The following is a 23,612-nucleotide window of genomic DNA, read 5'->3' as shown; positions in this document are numbered from 1 at the left end:
AACACCGCCGTGACGTAGTCCGCATTTCCTGGGCCCACGAAAAACTTGAGCCAGCCCTACTCCCCCCACAACTTTCCCCCAATTCCCTATGCCCAACTATTATTATACAGTTAATTAAGATTGGCAAGCTTCAGAAACAAGAATGGATGTTTTTGGCATTAAAATGGGCACTGTAGGTGTTTTCCTGGCCTCCACTCACTGCCGACTATGCTTCCCCATTGACTTGCATTGGGTTTCGTGTTTCGGTCGATCCCCGACTTTTAGCGATAATCGGCCGACTGCACTCGACTCGACTCTGGACAAAATCGGGTTTCCCAAAACCCTACTCGATCTTAAAAAAATGAAAGTCACTCAACCCTACTGATGGCACCATCAACGTAGCCAGTTGTTTGCCTGTAAAATCTTATTCAATCTCCTTTTTCCATGGCCATCCACTGGGAGGATGGATAAGAAGATGACCTGTGCTCCTAGTTCCTTCACTTTCCGACCTTGGTCTTCAAAGTCTCTGCATGTAGTTTCAAGGTCTTTTTTTTCTGTGTCATTTGTTTCTACGTGTATTAGCAGACATAGGTGGTCATCTGTAGCATTGGAGACTGGAGAGTCTTGATACCGTATCAGACACATCTTTGATTTGGGCACCTGGAAGACCGCACACTTCTCGTGAGGTAATGTCCGGTTTCTCTCAGTAGCGAATCCCCCACGACCACCACCCTGTTATTCTACTTTACCACAGAACTTATTTTTCTCCCTTCAAGAGGCTTCTGCCTGCTTACTGGAGTGTCCTTTGTGGGCAGAGCACTTTTGTGATGTACTGCGTGAGAGCCTGGTAGCAGTTCTTCAGTGGTATGGGTGCTGACTGTCCCCTCATCCTCCTGCTTCTTTGGGTCATATGCTTCAATTTCTCTTCTTCTGCAGGTACATTGAAAGGTGCTTCTCTTCGAACATTCTGAATAGTTATTTCTACTCTGTCATTAGTTTATGCAGGAACATTAACCCCTTCCCGACCTGTGACGCCACGTAGGCTTCATGAAAGTCGGTGCCAATCCGACCTGTGACGCCTATGTGGCGTCATGGAATGATCGCGTCCCTGCAGATCAGGTGAAAGGGTTAACTCCAATTTCACCCGATCCACAGGGACATGGGGAGTGGTACTTCAGCACAGGGGGGGTGGCTTCACCCCCTCGTGGCTACGATCGCTCTGATTGGCTGTTGAAAGTGAAACAGCCAATCAGAGCGATTTGCAATATTTCACCTATGAAAACTGGTGAAATATTACAATCCAGCCATGGCAGATGCTGCAATATCATCGGCCATGGCTGGAAAATCTGATCTGCCCCCCCCCCACCGCCACCGATCTCCTCCCCAGTCCTCCATCCGGTGCTCCGCTCCCCTCCGTCATCCTGTCCGCTCCCCCGTCCTCCTGTCCGCTCCCCCTGTGCTCCGATCCCACCCCCCGTGCTCCGATCCCCCCCCGTGCTCCGATCTCCCCCCCTCATACTTACCGAGCCTCCTGGTGTCCGTCCGTTTTCTCCATGGGCGCTGCCATCTTCCAAAATAGCGGGCGCATGCGCAGTGCGCCCTGTTATGATCCCAGTGGCTTAGGATCACAAATCTAACCAGCTAAGTCAGAGATAATAGGACAAGCTCTGGGGATGTGGTAACTGGACTGACCGCAAACCTGATTCTAACCAAACACACTAAAGGTAGCCGAGGAACGTTTCCTGAAATCCTAGACGTCTCTTCACGGCCTGAGAAACTGACTACCCCTAAAGAGAAAGTAAAGACCTCACTTGCCTCAGAGAAATACCCCAAAGATATAGAAGCCTCCCACAAATAATAACGGTGAGTTAAGAGGAAAAGACAAACGCAGAGATGAAACAGATTAAGCAAATGAGGCCCGCTAACGCTAGATAGCAGAAAATAGCAAGGGATCTGTGCGGTCAGTAAAAAAACCCTGTGCAAAAATATCCACGCAGAGAATGCGTGAACCCCCACACCAACTAATGATGTGGGGGGAGCAACTCAGCACCCCAGAGCACCAGCAAGCAGGGAAATCACATATTAGCAAGCTGGACCAAACACATCATATACTAGGACACATATTGAACACAGATGAGCAAAAATAAGCAAACAAAACTTAGCTTCTCTTGGAGAGACTGATAATGGATGTAGACAGGAGCAATCAGAATAGCACTGAATACAATGACAGCAGGCAACCACTGAGAGTCCAGATGAACTAAATAGGAACCAGCTAACAGATAACGAGACAGCTGATCCAACCTCAGACCTGCAGAATGACAAAAGAGCCACCAGAGGGAGCCCAAAGACAACACTCACACAGTACCACTTGTGACCACAAGAGGGAGCCCAAAAACAGAGTTCACAACAGCGCCCGCCGAATCTGCCGGCCGGCAGATTCGTTCCAGGTACATTTTGATCACTGTGATAAAACCTATCACAGTGATCAAAATGAAAAAAAATAGTAAATGAACCCCCGCCTTTATCACCCCCATAGGTAGGGACAATAATAAAATAATAATAAATGTAAAAAGAAAAAAGACTAGCTGGCACTGAAAGTTCCCACATAAAGACACCACAGCTGCGGACATCAACCATAGAGGTAAAATGGATCCTGCTTGTATAGGAGGTAGGGAGGTGCTGTTCAGTGGGTGGCAACACATCCAAATGTAATGTAAGAGAACAAAAACAAGCAGCACTCACCAAATATCTTCCTGGTGTGGAAATTCTTTAATCGATAAAACTGATAATTCACACCATACTGCGGTACAGGTTAGGGCATTGGTGAGGAGAGGGAGCGAGTGAAGACGAGACGAACGACGGCCGTTTCGCGCACAAGCGCTTCTACGGGTCCATGTGAGTTGTGCAGGTAACGTAATTTCCTTTAATAGGTGTGCGGCGTACCACATGCAATACATATAAATTAAGTGATTAAAAACAACAACACTTTCTCTAGTTTTTTGCGGATTAGATGAAAATCGACATGTCCAGTTTATCATTAAGCCCCCACGGGCCTTGCGCATTGGTTTTGAGAATCCATCTCGCTTCACATTGAAGGAGTAATTTATTGTGATCGCCGCCTTGCTGTGGAAACTTGACCACTTCTAGTCCAGCAAAGCGTAGCAGATTAGGATCTCCCCCATGCGCCTCTTGTACGTGTTTGACTAAGCGAACGCGGCCCTTTCCCGTGAGTACAGAGTTAAAATGCTCACGAAAGCGAACCATAAGGGGCCTAATTGTTTTCCCTATATAAAACCGGTTACACGGACAAGTAATTACATACACTAAAAATTTGGTTTTACAGGTAACAAAATCCTTGACCGTGTGGATTAAAGTGCCCACTTTAAGGGGATTCGTAGTTTTATGTAAATGGCACATACTACAATTGCCGCATTTAAAATTACCATGCGGACGGAATTTTTTTATCCAATCGTTTTCATTTGCAGATATCCGATTTTTTATCACAAGGTCTCCTATATTAACTGAACGTTTATATGCGAACCGCGGGCGACATACGGTCAAATTCCGAAAGTCCGTGTCACCTTCAATGACATGCCAGTTTTTCCGTATGGCAGAATGGACTTCATTATCTAATGGGCTATGTTTAAATAAGAAGGTAAAAACCCCTTTTGTATTATTTTGAATATCTGTTCCATTACCTCTTTTGCGTTTATACTTGCCCTTTTTTAGAAGATCCAGTTGGGAGAGATTATCAGCCCGCAATTCTGCCTGCTGTAAGATGTGATTAGGATAACCTCTTTTACTAAACCGCAACTTGAGCTCTTGCATTTGGCTTTTATAGCTATCATCATTGTTGTTAATTTTTCTTAAACGTACCATTTGACTATATGGGATGCCACATTTGGTGTGGTTGGGATGAGCACTCTGAAAGTGCAACACATTATTCGTAGCTGTAATTTTTCTGTGAACACTAGTATTAATGACACCATCTTGAATTTCAATTTTTACGTCTAGGAAATCTAAAGATTTATCTCCATAAACGGATGTAAATTTCATGTTTTCGTCATTAGAGTCATTTAAGAATGTCACAAAATCATTAAAACTTTGCTCTCCTCCATCCCACACCATAAAAACATCGTCCGCAAAGCGCAAATAAAGGCGTATGTGCTTAAGGAAGATTTCACATGGCAACCTACTTTTTCGTTAGTTTCTATTGATATTGTTAACCTGTATACCAGGATACCACACCAAAAAGGGTTAGAGGCTATTGAGCGAATCTTGTTGAATACGGAGAAGGATGAGAATTTCTTGTCCTTCATTCTGGAAGGATTGGATTTTGTACTCACTAACAATACTTTTAAGTTTCAGGACAGGTGGTACACACAGAGAGTTGGTACCGCGATGGGGACCCCGGTGGCGTGCGTCTTCGCAAACCTGTTTTTGGCAGCGTTTGAGGAGAAGCACGTCACCGGACCCCTTAACCCCTTCCTTAAGCACACACGCCTTTATTTGCGCTTTGCGGACGATGTTTTTATGGTGTGGGATGGAGGAGAGCAAAGTTTTAATGATTTTGTGACATTCTTAAATGACTCTAATGACGAAAACATGAAATTTACATCCGTTTATGGAGATAAATCTTTAGATTTCCTAGGCGTAAAAATTGAAATTCAAGATGGTGTCATTAATACTAGTGTTCACAGAAAAATTACAGCTACGAATAATGTGTTGCACTTTCAGAGTGCTCATCCCAACCACACCAAATGTGGCATCCCATATAGTCAAATGGTACGTTTAAGAAAAATTAACAACAATGATGATAGCTATAAAAGCCAAATGAAGAGCTCAAGTTGCGGTTTAGTAAAAGAGGTTATCCTAATCACATCTTACAGCAGGCAGAATTGCGGGCTGATAATCTCTCCCAACTGGATCTTCTAAAAAAGGGCAAGTATAAACGCAAAAGAGGTAATGGAACAGATATTCAAAATAATACAAAAGGGGTTTTTACCTTCTTATTTAAACATAGCCCATTAGATAATGAAGTCCATTCTGCCATACGGAAAAACTGGCATGTCATTGAAGGTGACACGGACTTTCGAAATTTGACCGTATGTCGCCCGCGGTTCACATATAAACGTTCAGTTAATATAGGAGACCTTGTGATAAAAAATCGGATATCTGCAAATGAAAACAATTGGATAAAAAAATCCCGTCCGCATGGTAATTTTAAATGCGGCAATTGTAGTATGTGCCATTTACATAAAACTACGAATCCCCTTAAAGTGGGCACTTTAATCCACACGGTCAAGGATTTTGTTACCTGTAAAACCAAATTTTTAGTGTATGTAATTACTTGTCCGTGTAACCGGTTTTATATAGGGAAAACAATTAGGCCCCTTATGGTTCGCTTTCGTGAGCATTTTAACTCTGTACTCACGGGAAAGGGCCGCGTTTGCTTAGTCAAACACGTACAAGAGGCGCATGGGGGAGATCCTAATCTGCTACGCTTTGCTGGACTAGAAGTGGTCAAGTTTCCACAGCAAGGCGGCGATCACAATAAATTACTCCTTCAATGTGAAGCGAGATGGATTCTCAAAACCAATGCGCAAGGCCCGTGGGGGCTTAATGATAAACTGGACATGTCGATTTTCATCTAATCCGCAAAAAACTAGAGAAAGTGTTGTTGTTTTTAATCACTTAATTTATATGTATTGCATGTGGTACGTCGCACACCTATTAAAGGAAATGACGTTACCTGCACAACTCACATGGACCCGCAGAAGCGCTTGTGCGCGAAACGGCCGTCGTTCGTCTCGTCTTCACTCGCTCCCTCTCCTCACCAATGCCCTAACCTGTACCGCAGTATGGTGTGAATTATCAGTTTTATCGATTAAAGAATTTCCACACCAGGAAGATAACGGGTGAGTGCTGCTTGTTTTTGTTCTCTTACATTACATTTGGATGTGTTGCCACCCACTGAACAGCACCTCCCTACCTCCTATACAAGCAGGATCCATTTTACCTCTATGGTTGATGTCCGCAGCTGTGGTGTCTTTATGTGGGAACTTTCAGTGCCAGCTAGTCTTTTTTCTTTTTACATATATTTTGGAAAATACACGTACTTTTTCTAGAGCTTGAGCACGAGAGACACTCTTAAACACACGCCACTCTGCATGATGCAGACAGAAGAAATGGAAGATATAACGGTAAATGGAGAATTGCTTGGCGGTCTAATGGCGGGCAGAGAGGGAGCAGGAGAGTTTTTTTCGGATTGTAATCACAAGGATGAATTAGAACTTATGAGCACTAAATCTTTGGAAGGTAGAATTCAGACACTGGCGGAAAAAGAAATCCGCCTCTATTGGACAATCAAGTCACTCAAATCCTACACAGAATGTAACCGTGTCCCACGTGGGTTAAGAGTTTTCAAAGAAATTTCAGAATTTAAGGAGGACGTAAATTTTCAAAAGGCGTGGGAACAGATTCATCTGCAGTGCTCCCAGAATTTGTTGAAACTGGTTATTTCCCAGAATGAAAAAGATTATGCACGGTTATGTGAGGAGTTGGATAAATCTAAACGAGAACTATCCTCCCGTGTTAGTAGTGAGATTTTTAAGACTTTTGAGAAAAAACTGGAAAAAAAACTGATTTTGGTACAAATGGACACAAAAGATAAAAAGAAAGAGAAATTTCTCAGAGACAAACGCGATTTTGACTCAGGCCAAATTTTTACATGGCATAAAAATAATCCGAGAAAATCTTTTACTAGAAACCGATCCCGGAAATTTGCAAAGCAGCATAAAAATCATCATGATGGGTGGGTTACCGATTCGGACTCCAGTGCCACTGATGACATCAGTGAAGATCTTCCTATAAGAACTGCTATGAACGTAACATCAATTGCACCCCCAAAGTCGTAGGTCCCTTTAGGGGGAAAAAAACACGACGGGGAGGAAGAAGGAAGCGGACCAAAAAAGCGCAAGCAAGTGACGTGGAGACAATAACTGCTCCAAGGGGAGTGGATCAGACGGATGACTCTCTACAAATATTAAACTTGTCAAGCAGAATACTTTCTGAGAATGAGACAAAAGTTTTGTCACGTGGAGTTAATTTTTGCCTGCCTGAAGATTTTGATTTATGTGACTTTAAAATTGATTTATTTAGAAGTGTTAGAAAATTGCATCTCCATAATTTTTTTTGTAAGAACAAAGTAAGCGGTGTTGCGCCAGTCACTACAGATATACCAGCTAAGGTGGGGCCGTTGGGTTTTATGGCGTATCCCACCATAGAACCTAGGGATATTCTAATGACCAGTTTATTAGCAGGGTTGGATAATTTTCATGAAGGGGAAGTCGAGTCATTACAAGTGCTGAGATCCAAGGGGCCCCGCACCCATTTATAGAGGGAGTAAAATCAAAGTGGATGCCCCCAATTTCACCGGGGAATAATATAGACCTCTTTCAAGATCTTGTTATTAAAGATATAGAGGCCCTTCTTTACAAACAGGCTCAGCAAAATTTAGCTCCGCAGGAAATTAAAGCCCTGAGAGACATACAGAAATGGGACGACGTCGTCATCCGCAAAGCGGATAAAGGCGGTAACATCGTCATCCTGGATAAAAAATAATATATAGAGGAAGCTCTGTCCCAACTTAATGACACCAACACATATGCTATGTTAGACTGTAATCCCACTAACAGTATTAAAACCAAATTAAGAACGTTGCTACGTAAATATGTGGAGAAAGGGACCTTAACAAGAACACGGGCAGAGAAATTAATCCCCGAATTTCCCCACCATGCTAATTGGTACAGTATCCCCAAAGTTCATAAGAACGCAGAACGACCACCAGGCTGCCCGATTGTTTCGGGAAAAAATTCCGTCACCGAGCCCCTTTCCCAATTCTTAGATTGGCTCTTGAAACCGTTGTTAATGGAAGTACCTTCATTTGTCAAAGATTCCGGCGATTTTTTGTTGGCCCTTAAAGATTTCACATGGCAACCTACTTTTTCGTTAGTTTCTATTGATATTGTTAACCTGTATACCAGGATACCACACCAAAAAGGGTTAGAGGCTATTGAGCGAATCTTGTTGAATACGGAGAAGGATGAGAATTTCTTGTCCTTCATTCTGGAAGGATTGGATTTTGTACTCACTAACAATACTTTTAAGTTTCAGGACAGGTGGTACACACAGAGAGTCGCTACCGCGATGGGGACCCCGGTGGCGTGCGTCTTCGCAAACCTGTTTTTGGCAGCGTTTGAGGAGAAGCACGTCACCGGACCCCTTAACCCCTTCCTTAACCACATACGCCTTTATTTGCGCTTTGCGGACGATGTTTTTATGGTGTGGGATGGAGGAGAGCAAAGTTTTAATGATTTTGTGACATTCTTAAATGACTCTAATGACGAAAACATGAAATTTACATCCGTTTATGGAGATAAATCTTTAGATTTCCTAGACGTAAAAATTGAAATTCAAGATGGTGTCATTAATACTAGTGTTCACAGAAAAATTACAGCTACGAATAATGTGTTGCACTTTCAGAGTGCTCATCCCAACCACACCAAATGTGGCATCCCATATAGTCAAATGGTACGTTTAAGAAAAATTAACAACAATGATGATAGCTATAAAAGCCAAATGCAAGAGCTCAAGTTGCGGTTTAGTAAAAGAGGTTATCCTAATCACATCTTACAGCAGGCAGAATTGCGGGCTGATAATCTCTCCCAACTGGATCTTCTAAAAAAGGGCAAGTATAAACGCAAAAGAGGTAATGGAACAGATATTCAAAATAATACAAAAGGGGTTTTTACCTTCTTATTTAAACATAGCCCATTAGATAATGAAGTCCATTCTGCCATACGGAAAAACTGGCATGTCATTGAAGGTGACACGGACTTTCGGAATTTGACCGTATGTCGCCCGCGGTTCGCATATAAACGTTCAGTTAATATAGGAGACCTTGTGATAAAAAATCGGATATCTGCAAATGAAAACGATTGGATAAAAAAATTCCGTCCGCATGGTAATTTTAAATGCGGCAATTGTAGTATGTGCCATTTACATAAAACTACGAATCCCCTTAAAGTGGGCACTTTAATCCACACGGTCAAGGATTTTGTTACCTGTAAAACCAAATTTTTAGTGTATGTAATTACTTGTCCGTGTAACCGGTTTTATATAGGGAAAACAATTAGGCCCCTTATGGTTCGCTTTCGTGAGCATTTTAACTCTGTACTCACGGGAAAGGGCCGCGTTCGCTTAGTCAAACACGTACAAGAGGTGCATGGGGGAGATCCTAATCTGCTACGCTTTGCTGGACTAGAAGTGGTCAATTTTCCACAGCAAGGCGGCAATCACAATAAATTACTCCTTCAATGTGAAGCGAGATGGATTCTCAAAACCAATGCGCAAGGCCCGTGGGGGCTTAATGATAAACTGGACATGTCGATTTTCATCTAATCCGCAAAAAACTAGAGAAAGTGTTGTTGTTTTTAATCACTTAATTTATATGTATTGCATGTGGTATGCCGCACACCTATTAAAGGAAATTACGTTACCTGCACAACTCACATGGACCCGTAGAAGCGCTTGTGTGCGAAACGGCTGTCGTTCGTCTCGTCTTCACTCGCTCCCTCTCCTCACCAATGCCCTAACCTGTACCGCAGTATGGTGTGAATTATCAGTTTTATCGATTAAAGAATTTCCACACCAGGAAGATAACGGGTGAGTGCTGCTTGTTTTTGTTCTCTTACATTACAAAATAATAATAAATAATAATAATAATTTTTATTTATATAGCGCCAACATATTCCGCAGCGCTTTACATATTATAGAGGGGACTTGTACAGACAATAGACATTACAGCATAACAGAAATCACAGTTTAAAACAGATACCAGTAGGAATGAGGGCCCTGCTCGCAAGCTTACAAACTATGAGGAAAAGGGGAGACACGAGAGGTGGATGGTAACAATTGCTTTAGTTATTTGGACCAGCCATAGTGTAAGGCTCGGGTGTTCATATAAAGCTGCATGAACCAGTTAACTGCCTAAGTATGTAGCAGTACAGACATAGAGAGCTATTAACTGCATAAAGTGTATGAGAACATGATGAGAGGAACCTGATTTTTTTTTTTGAATGGGCCACACAGGGATGGTTAGGTTAATGCATTGAGGCGGTAGGCCAGTCTGAACAGTCATGAAAATAAAGAAAATATATTTTCTTTTATTTTTCCACTAGGGTTAGGGTTAGAACTAGGGTTAGGGTTAAAACTAGGGTTAGGGTTAGGGTTAGGGCTAGGGCTAGGGTTAGGGTTAGGGCTAGGGTTAGGGCTAGGGTTAGGGCTAGGGTTAGAGCTAGGGTTAGAATTAGGCTATGTGCACACGGTGCAGATTTGGCTGCGGATCCGCAGCGGATTGGCCACTGCAGATTCGTAGCAGTGTTCCATCAGGTTTACAGTACCATGTAAACCTATGGAAAACCAAATCCGTTGTGCCCATGGTGCGGAAAATACCGCGCAGAAACGCTGTGTTGTATTTTCCGCAGCATGTCAATTCTTTGTGCGGATTCCGCAGCGTTTTACACCTGTTCCAAAATAAGAATTCGCAGGTTAAAGCCGCACAAAAAAACACTGGAAATCCGTGGTAAACACAGTGCCTTTTACCTGGGGATTTTTAAAAAATGGTGCGAAAAAATCTCACACGAATCCGCAACGTGGGCACATAGCCTTAGGGTTAGGTTTGGAATTAGAGTTAGGGTTGGAATTAGGGCTAGGGTTGGAAATAGGGTTAAGATTAGGCTTGTGGTTAGGGTTATGGTTAGGGGTGTGTTGGGGTTAAAGTTGTGGTTAGGGTTGGGATTAGGGTTAGGATTAGGGATAGGGCTGGGATTAGGGTTAGGGGTGTGTTGGGGTTAGTGTTGTGGTTAGGGGTGTGTTGGGGTTAGGTTGTGATTAGGGTTATGGCTAGAGTTGGGATTAGGGTTAGGGGTGTGTTGGGGTTAGAATTGAGGGGTTTCCACTGTTTAGGCACATCAGGGGTCTCCAAACGCAACATGGCGCCACCATTGATTCCAGGCAATCTTGCGTTCAAAAAGTCAAATGGTGCTCCCTCCCTTCCAAGCCCCGACGTGCGCCCAAACAGTGGTTTACCCCCACATATGGGGTACCAGCGTACTCAGGACAAACTGGGCAACAAATATTGGGGTCCAATTTCTCCTGTTACCCTTGTGAAAATAAAAAATTGCTTGCTAAAACATCATTTTTGAGGAAAGAAAAATGATTTTTTATTTTCACGGCTCTGCGTTGTAAACTTCTGTGAAGCACTTGGGGGTTCAAAGTGCTCACCGCATATCTAGATAAGTTCCTTGGGGGGTCTAGTTTCCAAAATTGGGTCACTTATGGGGGGTTTCTACTATTTAGGCACATCAGGGGCTCTGCAAACGCAACGTGACGCCCGCAGACCATTTCATCAAAGTCTGAATTCCAAAACGTTACTACTTGCCTTCCGAGCCCCGACGTGTGACCAAACAGTGGTTCCCTCCCACATATGGGGCATGTTGTGAATTTACCTTTTGGCTCCCTCTAGTGGCTACTAGTGATTTGACTCTGGGTATGTCATTCATCCCTTGTATGCTCACCTGGGTCGTTAGGTCAGGGGTGTTGCTATATAAGCTCCCTGGACCTTCAGTTCAATGCCTGGCAACATTGATATCAGAGCTAATCTGTAGTGCTCTTGTCTTCTGATCCTGGTTCCTGTTTGATTAAGCTAAGTCTGCTTTCTTGCTTTTTGCTATTTGTTTTTGTTTGCATTTTTGTCCAGCTTGTATATAATCTGTATCCTGACCTTGCTGGAAGCTCTAGGGTGGCTGGTGTTCTCCCCCCGGGCCGTTAGACGGTTCGGGGGTTCTTGAATCTCCAGTGTGGATTTTTGATAGGGTTTTTGTTGACCATATAAGTTATCTTTCTACATTCTGCTATTAGTAAGTGGGCCTCTCTTTGCTAAACCTAGTTCATCTCTGTGTTTGTCATTTCCTCTTACCTCACCGTTATTATTTGTGGGGGGCTTCTATCCTACTTTTGGGGTCTTTTCTCTGGAGGCAAGAGAGGTCTTTGTTTTCCTCTTCTAGGGGTAGTTAGCTCTCCGGCTGGCGCGAGACATCTAGCGACCAACGTAGGCATGTTCCCCGGCTACTTCTAGTGTTGGCGTTAGGAGTAGATATATGGTCAACCCAGTTACCACTGCCCTATGAGCTGGATTTTTGTACTTCGCAGACTTGCTGATATCTCTGAGACCCTCGCCATTGGGGTCATAACAGTTTGCCAGGCCAGTATTAAATGTTAAATGCATTGCAGAAGCGGGATTATAAGAAAGAAAGTTCTGAGTTTTGTTTTTTTTTCTCTCTCTCATTTTTTTTTTCTTTTCCCCTTTACCTCTGAGTGGCTTGTGATTGCTGCAGACATGAATGTCCAGACCTTGATTACAAGTGTGGACCAGCTTGCTGCTCGTGTGCAGGGCATACAAGATTATGTTACCAGAAATCCTATGTCAGAACCTAAGATACCGATTCCTGAACTGTTTTCCGGAGATCGATTTAAGTTTAGAAATTTCAGGAATAATTGTAAATTGTTTTTGTCCCTGAGACCCTGTTCCTCTGGAGACTCCGCTCAGCAAGTGAAAATTGTTATTTCTTTTTTACGGGGCGACCCCCAGGATTGGGCTTTCTTGCTGGCGCCAGGAGATCCGGCATTGGCTGATATTGATGCGTTTTTTCTGGCGCTCGGTTTGCTTTATGAGGAACCCAATCTTGAGATTCAGGCAGAAAAAGCCTTGCTGGCTATGTCTCAGGGTCAGGACGAGGCTGAAGTGTATTGCCAAAAATTTCGGAAATGGTCCGTGCTGACCCAGTGGAACGAGTGTGCATTGGCTGCAAATTTTAGAAATGGCCTTTCTGAAGCCATTAAGAATGTGATGGTGGGTTTTCCCATTCCCACAGGTCTGAATGATTCCATGGCCCTGGCAATTCAAATTGACCGGCGGTTGCGGGAGCGCAAAACCGCAAATTCCCTCATGGTGTTATCTGAACAGGCACCTGATTTAATGCAATGTGATAGAATCCTGACTAGAAATGAGCGGAAAATTCATAGACGCCAGAATGGCTTGTGTTACTACTGTGGTGATTCTACACATGTTATCTCAGCATGCTCTAAGCGTCTTACTAAGGTTGTTAGTCCTGTCGCCATTGGTAATTTGCAACCTAAGTTTATTCTATCTGTAACTTTGATTTGCTCACTGTCATCGTATCCTGTCATGGCGTTTGTAGATTCAGGTGCTGCCCTGAGTCTTATGGATCTGTCATTTGCCAAGCGCTGCGGTTTTGTTCTTGAGCCATTAGAAAATCCTATCCCTCTTAGGGGTATTGATGCTACGCCATTGGCAGAAAATAAACCGCAGTTTTGGACACAGGTTACCATGTGCATGACTCCTGAACATCGGGAGGTGATACGTTTTCTTGTTCTGCATAAGATGCATGATTTGGTTGTTTTGGGTTTGCCATGGTTACAGACCCATAATCCAGTCTTGGACTGGAAGGCAATGTCAGTGTCAAGTTGGGGCTGTCATGGAATTCATGGAGATTCCCTGCCCATGTCTATTGCTACTTCTACGCCTTCGGAAGTTCCGGCGTATTTGTCTGATTATCAGGATGTCTTCAGCGAGTCTAGGTGAAGTGCATTGCCTCCTCATCGGGAATGTGACTGTGCAATAGATTTGATTCCAGGCAGTAAGTTTCCTAAGGGAAGACTGTTTAATCTGTCGGTACCTGAACATACCGCAATGCGTTCATATATCAAGGAGTCTCTGGAGAAGGGGCATATCCGTCCTTCTTCTTCCCCTCTTGGTGCGGGATTCTTTTTTGTGGCCAAAAAGGACGGATCTTTGAGGCCTTGTATTGACTATCGGCTTTTAAATAAGATCACTGTCAAATTTCAGTATCCTTTGCCGCTGTTGTCAGACTTGTTTGCCCGGATTAAAGGTGCCAAGTGGTTCACCAAGATAGACCTTCGTGGTGCGTACAACCTTGTGCGCATTAAGCAAGGAGATGAATGGAAAACCGCATTCAATACGCCCGAAGGTCATTTTGAGTACTTGGTGATGCCATTTGGGCTCTCCAATGCACCTTCAGTTTTTCAGTCCTTTATGCATGACATTTTCCGGAAGTATCTGGATAAATTTTTGATCGTTTATCTGGATGATATTCTGGTTTTTTCTGATGATTGGGACTCGCATGTGGAGCAGGTCAGGATGGTTTTCAAGATTTTGCGTGAAAATTCTTTGTTTGTTAAAGGCTCAAAGTGTCTCTTTGGTGTACAGAAGGTTCCCTTTTTAGGGTTCATTTTTTCCCCTTCTGCTGTGGAGATGGACCCAGTCAAGGTCCGAGCTATTCATGATTGGACTCAACCCTCGTCAGTTAAGAGTCTTCAGAAGTTCTTGGGTTTTGCTAACTTCTACCGTCGTTTTATCGCTAATTTTTCTAGCGTTGTTAAACCGTTGACGGATATGACCAAGAAAGGCTCTGATGTGGCTAACTGGGCTCCTGCTGCCGTGGAGGCTTTCCAGGAGTTGAAACGCCGGTTTACTTCGGCGCCTGTTTTGTGCCAGCCTGACATCTCACTTCCCTTTCAAGTTGAGGTGGATGCTTCGGAGATTGGGGCAGGGGCCGTTTTGTCGCAGAGAGGCCCTGGTTGCTCTACTATGAGACCTTGTGCCTTTTTCTCTAGGAAGTTTTCGCCGGCAGAGCGAAATTATGATGTGGGCAATCGGGAGTTGTTGGCCATGAAGTGGGCATTTGAGGAGTGGCGTCATTGGCTCGAGGGTGCTAAGCATCGTGTGGTGGTCTTGACTGATCACAAAAATCTGATGTACCTCGAGTCTGCTAAACGCCTGAATCCTAGATAGGCCCGCTGGTCATTGTTTTTCTCCCGTTTTGACTTTGTGGTCTCGTATTTACCAGGTTCTAAGAATGTGAAGGCAGATGCTCTGTCTAGGAGCTTTGTGCCTGATGCTCCTGGAGTCGCTGAACCTGTGGGTATTCTTAAGGAAGGAGTTATCTTGTCAGCTATTTCTCCAGATCTGCGACGTGTGTTGCAGAGATTTCAGGCTGGTAGGCCTGACTCTTGTCCACCTGACAGATTGTTTGTGCCTGCTAAATGGACCAGCAGAGTCATTTCCGAGGTTCATTCCTCGGTGTTGGCAGGGCACCCGAGAATTTTTGGCACCAGGGATCTGGTGGCCAGGTCCTTTTGGTGGCCTTCCTTGTCAAGGGATGTGCGGTCATTTGTGCAGTCCTGTGGTACTTGTGCTCGAGCTAAGCCTTGCTGTTCTCGTGCCAGCGGGTTGCTCTTGCCCTTGCCTGTCCCGAAGAGACCTAGGACACACATCTCTATGGATTTCATTTCGGATCTTCCGGTGTCTCAGGGCATGTCTGTCATCTGGGTGATATGTGATCGTTTCTCCAAGATGGTCCATCTGGTTCCTTTGCCTAAGCTGCCTTCCTCTTCTGATCTGGTTCCTGTGTTCTTCCAGAACGTGGTTCGTTTGCACGGCATTCCTGAGAATATTGTGTCTGACAGAGGATCCCAGTTTGTTTCCAGGTTCTGGCGATCCTTTTGTGGTAGGATGGGCATTGATTTGTCGTTTTCGTCCGCTTTTCATCCACAGACTAACGGACAGACGGAACGAACTAATCAGACTCTGGAGGCGTATTTGAGGTGTTTTGTCTCTTCTGATCAGGATGATTGGGTGACCTTCTTGCCGTTGGCTGAATTTGCCCTTAATAATCGGGCTAGTTCTGCCACCTTGGTTTCGCCATTTTTCTGCAACTCTGGTTTCCATCCTCGTTTTTCCTCGGGGCATGTGGAGCCTTCTGACTGTCCTGGGGTGGATTCTGTGGTGGATAGGTTGCAGCGGATCTGGAATCATGTGGTGGACAACTTGAAGTTGTCACATTAGAAGGCTCAGCGTTTTGCCAACCGCCGCCGCGGTGTGGGTCCCCGACTTCGTGTTGGGGATTTGGTATGGCTGTCTTCTCGATTTGTTCCTATGAAGGTCTCCTCTCCCAAATTTAAGCCTCGCTTCATTGGTCCTTACAAGATATTGGAAATCATTAATCCTGTATCCTTTCGCCTGGATCTTCCGGTGTCGTTTGCCATTCACAACGTATTTCATAGGTCCTTGTTGCGGCGGTACGTTGTGCCTGTGGTTCCTTCTGCTGAGCCTCCTGCTCCGGTGTTGGTTGAGGGCGAGTTGGAGTACGTGGTGGAGAAGATCTTAGATTCTCGTCTCTCCAGGCGTAGGCTTCAGTACCTGGTCAAGTGGAAGGGCTATGGTCAGGAGGATAATTCCTGGGTGGTCGCCTCTGATGTGCATGCGGCCGATTTAGTTCGTGCCTTTCACGCCGCTCATCCTGATGGCCCTGGTGGTCTTGGTGAGGGTTCGGTGACCCCTCACTAAGGGGGGGGTACTGTTGTGAATTTACCTTTTGGCTCCCTCTAGTGGCTACTAGTGATTTGACTCTGGGTATGTCATTCATCCCTTGTATGCTCACCTGGGTCGTTAGGTCAGGGGTGTTGCTATATAAGCTCCCTGGACCTTCAGTTCAATGCCTGGCAACGTTGATATCAGAGCTAATCTGTAGTGCTCTTGTCTTCTGATCCTGGTTCCTGTTTGATTAAGCTAAGTCTGCTTTCTTGCTTTTTGCTATTTGTTTTTGTTTGCATTTTTGTCCAGCTTGTATATAATCTGTATCCTGACCTTGCTGGAAGCTCTAGGGTGGCTGGTGTTCTCCCCCCGGGCCGTTAGACGGTTCGGGGGTTCTTGAATCTCCAGTGTGGATTTTTGATAGGGTTTTTGTTGACCATATAAGTTATCTTTCTACATTCTGCTATTAGTAAGTGGGCCTCTCTTTGCTAAACCTAGTTCATCTCTGTGTTTGTCATTTCCTCTTACCTCACCGTTATTATTTGTGGGGGGCTTCTATCCTACTTTGGGGGTCTTTTCTCTGGAGGCAAGAGAGGTCTTTGTTTTCCTCTTCTAGGGGTAGTTAGCTCTCCGGCTGGCGCGAGACATCTAGCGACCAACGTAGGCATGTTCCCCGGCTACTTCTAGTGTTGGCGTTAGGAGTAGATATATGGTCAACCCAGTTACCACTGCCCTATGAGCTGGATTTTTGTACTTCGCAGACTTGCTGATATCTCTGAGACCCTCGCCATTGGGGTCATAACAGGGTATGAGCGTACTCAGGACAAACTGGACAACAACTTTTGGGGTCCAATTTCTCCTGTTACTCTTGTGAATATAAAAAATTGCGGGCTAAAAAATAATTTTTGAGGAAAGAAAAATGATTTTTTATTTTCACGGCTCTGCATTGTAAACTTCTGTGAAGCACTTGGGGGTTTAAAGTGGTCACCGCACATCTAGATTAGTTCCATGGGAGGTCTAGTTTCCAAAATGGGGTCACATGTGGGGGAGCTCCAATGTTTAGGCACACAGGGGCTCTCCAAACCCGACATGGTGTCTGCTAACGATTGGAGCTAATTTTTCATTCAAAAAGTCAAATGGCACTCCTTCCCTTCCGAGCCCTGTCGTGTGCCCAAACAGTGGTTTGTGACCACATATGAGGTATCAGTGTACTCAGGAGAAATTGCCCGACACATTTCAGGATCCATTTTATCCTGTTGCCCATGTGAAAATGAAAAAATTGAGGCTAAAATAATTTTTTTGCGAAAAAAAGTACTTTTTCATTTTTACGGATCAATTTGTGAAGCACCTGGGGTTTCAAAGTGCTCACTATGCATCTAGATAAGTTCCTTGGGGGGTCTAGTTTCCAAAATGGGGTCACTTGTGGGGGAGCTCCAATGTTTAGGCACACAGGGACTTTCCAAACGCGACATGGTGTCCGCTAAAGATTGGAACCAATTTTTCATTGAAAAAGTCAAATGGCGCTCCTTCCCTGCCGAGCCCTGTCGTGCGCCCAAACAGTGGTTCCCCCCCACATATGGGGTATCGGCGTACTCAGGACAAATTGTACAATAACTTTTGGGGTCCAGTTTCTCTTTTTACCTTTGGGAAAATAAATAATTGTTGCTAAAAGATCATTTTTGTGACTAAAAAGTTAAATGTTCATTTTTTCCTTCCACGTTGCTTCTGCTGCTGTGAAGCACCTGAAGGGTTAATAAACTTCTTGAATGTGGTTTTGAGTACCTTGAGGGGTGCAGTTTTTAGAATAGTGTCACTTTTGGGTATTTTCAGCCATATAGACCCTCCCTTCAAATTGACTTCAAATGTGAGGTAGTCCCTAAACAAAATGGTTTTGTAAATTTCGTTGTAAAAATGAGAAATCGCTGGTCAAATTTTAACCCTTATAACATCCTAGCAAAAAAAAATTTTGTTTCCAAAATTGTGCTGATGTAAAGTAGACATGTGGGTAATGTTATTTATTAACTATTTTGTGTCAAATAACTCTCTCATTTATCAGAATAAAAATTCAAAATTTGAAAATTGCGAAATTTTCAAAATTTTCGACAAATTTCCATTTTTTTCACAAATAAACTCAGAACTTATCGACCTAAATTTACCACTAACATGAAGCCCAATATGTCACAAAAAAACAATCTCAGAACCGCTAGGATCCGTTGAAGCGTTCCTGAGTTATTACCTCATAAAGGGACACTGGTCAGAATTGCAAAAAACGGCCAGGTCATTAAGATCAAAATAGGCTGGGTCATGAAGGGGTAAAAAAGTTCTTCTCTTGCAACATTCTTCTGCTCTGTCAAGAAAATCACCATCTTCTTTGATGAGCTTCAGTGTAGCTATTCTCTCCTGAAGACTTTGCACCTTTTCCTCTAAGGCTACTTTCACACTAGCATTAACTGCAATACGTCGCAAATGCGTCGTTTTGCCGAAAATACGCATCCAGCAAAAGTTCTTGCTGGATACGTTTTTTCGTCATAGACTAACATTAGCGACGCATTAGCGACGCATTTGCGACGCATTGCCAAACGTCGCGTCCGTTTTGCGACGCTTGGGCGTGTGTTAGCGGACCGTCGGGAGAAAAAAACCTTACATGTAACGTTTTTTGCTCCCGACGGTCCGCTTTTTCCGACCGCGCATGCGCGGCCGGAACTCCGCCCCCACCTCCCCGCACATCCCCGCACCTCACAATGGGGCAGCGGATGCGTTGGAAAAATACATCCGCTGCCCCCGTTGTGCGGCGGAGACCACGCTAGCGTCGGGAACGTCGGCCCGACGCACAGCGACGGGTCTTTCCCGACGCTAGTGTGAAAGTAGCCTAACAGAGACGCAAGCTTGCATTTCTGGTACGTTAAGTTTGTGTTTTCCTCTGGCAAGTCTGCAAACATATAGTACACATTTCAGCACACCATATGGGTAATCTTCTTCTCTATGTTGAGCAAAATAAATTGTTGTTGAATGGTAAAGATTTGCATGCCATCATGAGCAAAATTTGTACTTCTACCAACCAAACTTCTGTTTTTGAATCCTACATTTTGCTTTTAGAGTACTGTTTAGTGATAATATTTCATCACTATGTCTCGATATTATTTGGTCAGTGCAAAATTAAGGTGAAATTAGTAAATTAATTACTGAAATTTCTTGAGCAAAAATGAATAAATGTGATATATGTCATCAGATAATTATTAAAGTCTGTTCCTTGTTAGACTATGATATGATACATATTTTTTGACATATTTAAAGACATTCAAGATTAAAAATGGGCAAAATGTTCAGTTCTACCAATCACCTTTTTTTGTAGCCTAAATTTTGCCGCTGGGCACTGTATTATTTCTATGCTATGGGAAGGTATTATTTGGTCAGTACAGAATTAAAGGGAAATTGGTCTCAGTTTTCAAGCAAACAAGAATACATACGATATATATGGATTCACATAATAATTCAAGTCAGTCCCTTGGTAGAATGCGATTCATAAAAGAGGATCAAAGTAGAATAATAAGATAAGAAATGCAAAGACATGGATATTATTTGAAATAAATGTATAATTATGCACAGTTATTCCAAAGTGATGTTTCCTTTGAAAGGCAGCGTAGATGTGTGTCTGGATGGGCTTGTGAGTGCTAACGTTGTATCCTGTGCAATATCAAGGGAAATGATTCAAATACCTTTAAATTAGTGTTAAACACATAAACCAGAACTCAAACAATTCATTTATCTTCTTTTGTGGGGGGAATTCCAATTTTGTAACAAGACTTGCCGCTTTATCATAGAAAATATCACATAATTCTCTAGGTACAGATACACTGCTGCAAAATTGCATTAGTTCTTGAAAAATTAATCAGCTTCTCCCAGCCTGTTGGTTTGTGCCTTGTGATGTATTTAACTACGGCACGAGGAATCCTGTTATGTATAATTGTCCTTTTTAACTCACTTCTCTGTTTTCTTAATAATAGGTTGAAGTGAGACCAAGATATGAAAATCGCAATGAAAAGAAAACACATTTCTGCCGTGGCAGTGGCCTCTGTAACACAACTGGTGCGGAAACACCCCCGCAGCTTGAAGTCAATTCCGCATTTAATTCCTAAATGAGTCAACAGCCTTAAGAGCAATGGCTTCAATATGGCTCGTACTTACATAAGTGGCAGGAATTGAAATAGATTATTCTTAAAGATGTCATGAAAGACATGAAAAGTAATAGACGTGATGAAAATGCAGTTGTAAACTGTACAGATATGTCCTATATAAATTTTATGTGTACCTTTCTAAATATCTGTTGCACTACCTGAAGAAGCTCCTACAGACTCGAAACACTTTGTCTTTGATTACAATTAAGTGAATTAGTCAAATTTAAAGTAGCTCTTTCACTATTAGTAAGCACAAAGGAAAGAAAATGGGGAAGACAATACACAACAGGGTCTTATCCCAGTAAAAAGTGGCAAGAGATAAGGAAGGAGCGTTTCTCACGTGGCCATGGTCGTGAAACATAACCACTTAATGCACTTAAGGATGCTGCAGACTCACAAGGATGCCAAGATGCTAATAATGGAGAAGAATGGGTTAGGGTACTGTCTCACAGTGGCACTTTGGTCGCTACGACAGCATGATCCGTGATGTTCCAGTGATATAGTTACGATCTCGCTGTGTCTGACACGCTACTGCGATCAGGTACCCCGCTGAGAATCGTACGTCGTAGCAGATCGTTTGAAACTATATTTCGTCGCTGGATCACCCGCTGACATCACTGCATCGGCGTGTGTGACGCCGATGCAGCGATGTCTTCACTGGTAACCAGGGTAAATATCGGGTTACTAAGCGCAGGGCCACGCTTAGTAACCCGATGTTTACCCTGGTTACCATTGTAAATGTAAAAAAAAAACACATACTCACATTCCGGTGCCTGTCACGTCCCCGGGCGTCCGCTTTCCTGCACTCCTCCTGCATCCTGTGTCAGCGCCGGCCGGCCATACATCAGAGCACAGCGGTGACGTCACCGCTCTGCTTTACGGCCGCGCTTACACAGGATGCAGGAGGAGTGCAGGGAAGCGGACGCCCGGGGACGTGACAGGCACCGGAATGTGAGTATGTGGGGGTTTTTTACATTTACAATGGTAACCAGGGTAAACATCGGGTTACTAAGCGCGGCCCTGCGCTTAGTAACCCGATGTTTACCCTGGTTACCCGGGGACCTCAGCATCGTTGGTCGCTGGAGAGCTGTCTGTGTGACAGCTCTCCAGCGACCACACAACGACTTTCCAACTATCACGGCCAGGTCGTATCGCTGGTCGTGATCGTTGGAAAGTTGCAGAATGTGATGGTACCCTTTATCATGTGCTGCCTGGACAGAGGGAACCCTTGAATAGATAAAGTCAGAGACTCATGTAGATTAGATGCGATTTATTTCTCAACGCGTTTTGAAGTTTCACACTCTTTTTTCAGAACAGACTCTATTTTGTCCTGACGAAGAAGTATGAAACTTCGAAACACGTTAACAAACAAACCTCACCTAACCAACATGAGTCTCTGACTTCATCTATTCAACAGCTCCCTTCGTCCAGGCAGCGCATGATTAACCAATTCTTCTCCACTATTATTAAATAGATATCTTAGACCCAATGAGTCTGGTGTACTTACTTTGAAAATCTAATGTTAAAATTAGTATTTTACAAGTCCTTCTTTAAAGAGGACTTGTCACCAGGTCAAAAGTGTCATTTTTTTATTATTTTATACCCGCTGCTCCTTTAACCCCTTAACGACCGCCGATACGCCTTTTAACGGCGGCCGCTAAGGGTACTTAAACCACAGCGCCGTTAATTAACGGCGCTGTGGAAAAAGTGAATAGCGCCCCCCAGAGTCGGATTTTCTCTGGGGTCTCGGTTGCCGAGGGTAGCCGAGACCCCAGAGAACATGATTCGGGGGGTTTTTACAGACCCCCGAGTTGCGATCACCGGTAATTAACCGTTTACCGGCGGTCGCAACAAAAAAAAAAAACGCGATGTGCCGTTTAATTTCTCTGTCCTCCGATGTGATCGCACATCGGAGGACAGAGAAATAGGGTCCCCGATGGCCCCCAATAGCCCCCCGATACTTACCTACCTCCCCCGGTGCTCCTCGTGGGTCCCCATGGGCGCCGCCATCTTTTTTCCGGGAAAAAATGGCGGGCGCACGCGCAGTACGCCCGCCGCCCGGCACCCGGAAGATCTTTGGGGTCTCGGCTGCCGGGGGTAGCCGAGACCCCAAAGAACATGATCGGGGTCGGTTTGCACCGACCCCTGTTTTGCGATCGCCGGTAATTAACAGTTTGCCGGCGACCGCAAAAAAAAAAAAGCGATCTGTATTTCTCTGTCCTCTGATGTGATCACACATCAGAGGACAGAGAAATAGGGGGATTCGGGGACCCTAACATACTCACCCGGTGTCCCTGGGTCCTCTTCTGTCTTCTCCTGCCAGCCGGCTTTTTCCTTATGGCGGGCGCATGCGCAGTGCGCCCGCCATCTGCTGCCATCTGCCGGCCGGCAGGAGAAGACGAGTTGGGGCTAAAATTAGGGTTAGGGTTAGGGTTAGGGTTAGAGTTAGGGTTAGGGTTAGGGTTAGGGTTAGGGTTAGAGTTAGGGTTAGAGTTAGGGCTAGGGTTAGGGCTAGAGTTAGGGTTAGGGTTAGGGCTAGGGTTGGGGCTAAATTTAGGGTTAGGGTTAGGGCTAGGGTTAGGGTTAGGCTACTTTCACACTAGCGTTTTTTGGCTTCCGTCGCAATGCGTCGGAGAAAAAACGCATCCTGCAAAAGTGCTTGCAGGATGCGTTTTTTCTCCATTGGCTTGCATTAGCGACGCATTGCAACGGATTGCCACATGTCGCATCCATCGTGCGACGGATGCGTCGTGCTTTGGCGGACCGTCGGCACAAAAAAAGCTACATGTAACTTTTTTGTGCGACGTGTCCGCCATTTCCGACCGCGCATGCGCGGCCAGAACTCCGCCCCCGCCTCCCCTCACAATGGGGCAGCGGATGCGTTGAAAAAACAGCATCCGCTGCACCCGTTGTGCGGCGCTTACAACGCTAGCGTCGGTACGTCGGCCCGGCACACTGCGATGGGCCGAGTACGACGCTAG

The sequence above is a fragment of the Ranitomeya variabilis genome, chromosome 7 (genome assembly GCF_051348905.1).
Source record: "Ranitomeya variabilis isolate aRanVar5 chromosome 7, aRanVar5.hap1, whole genome shotgun sequence".
Lineage (NCBI taxonomy): Eukaryota > Metazoa > Chordata > Amphibia > Anura > Dendrobatidae > Ranitomeya > Ranitomeya variabilis.
Note: the sequence above shows the minus strand (reverse complement) of the source record.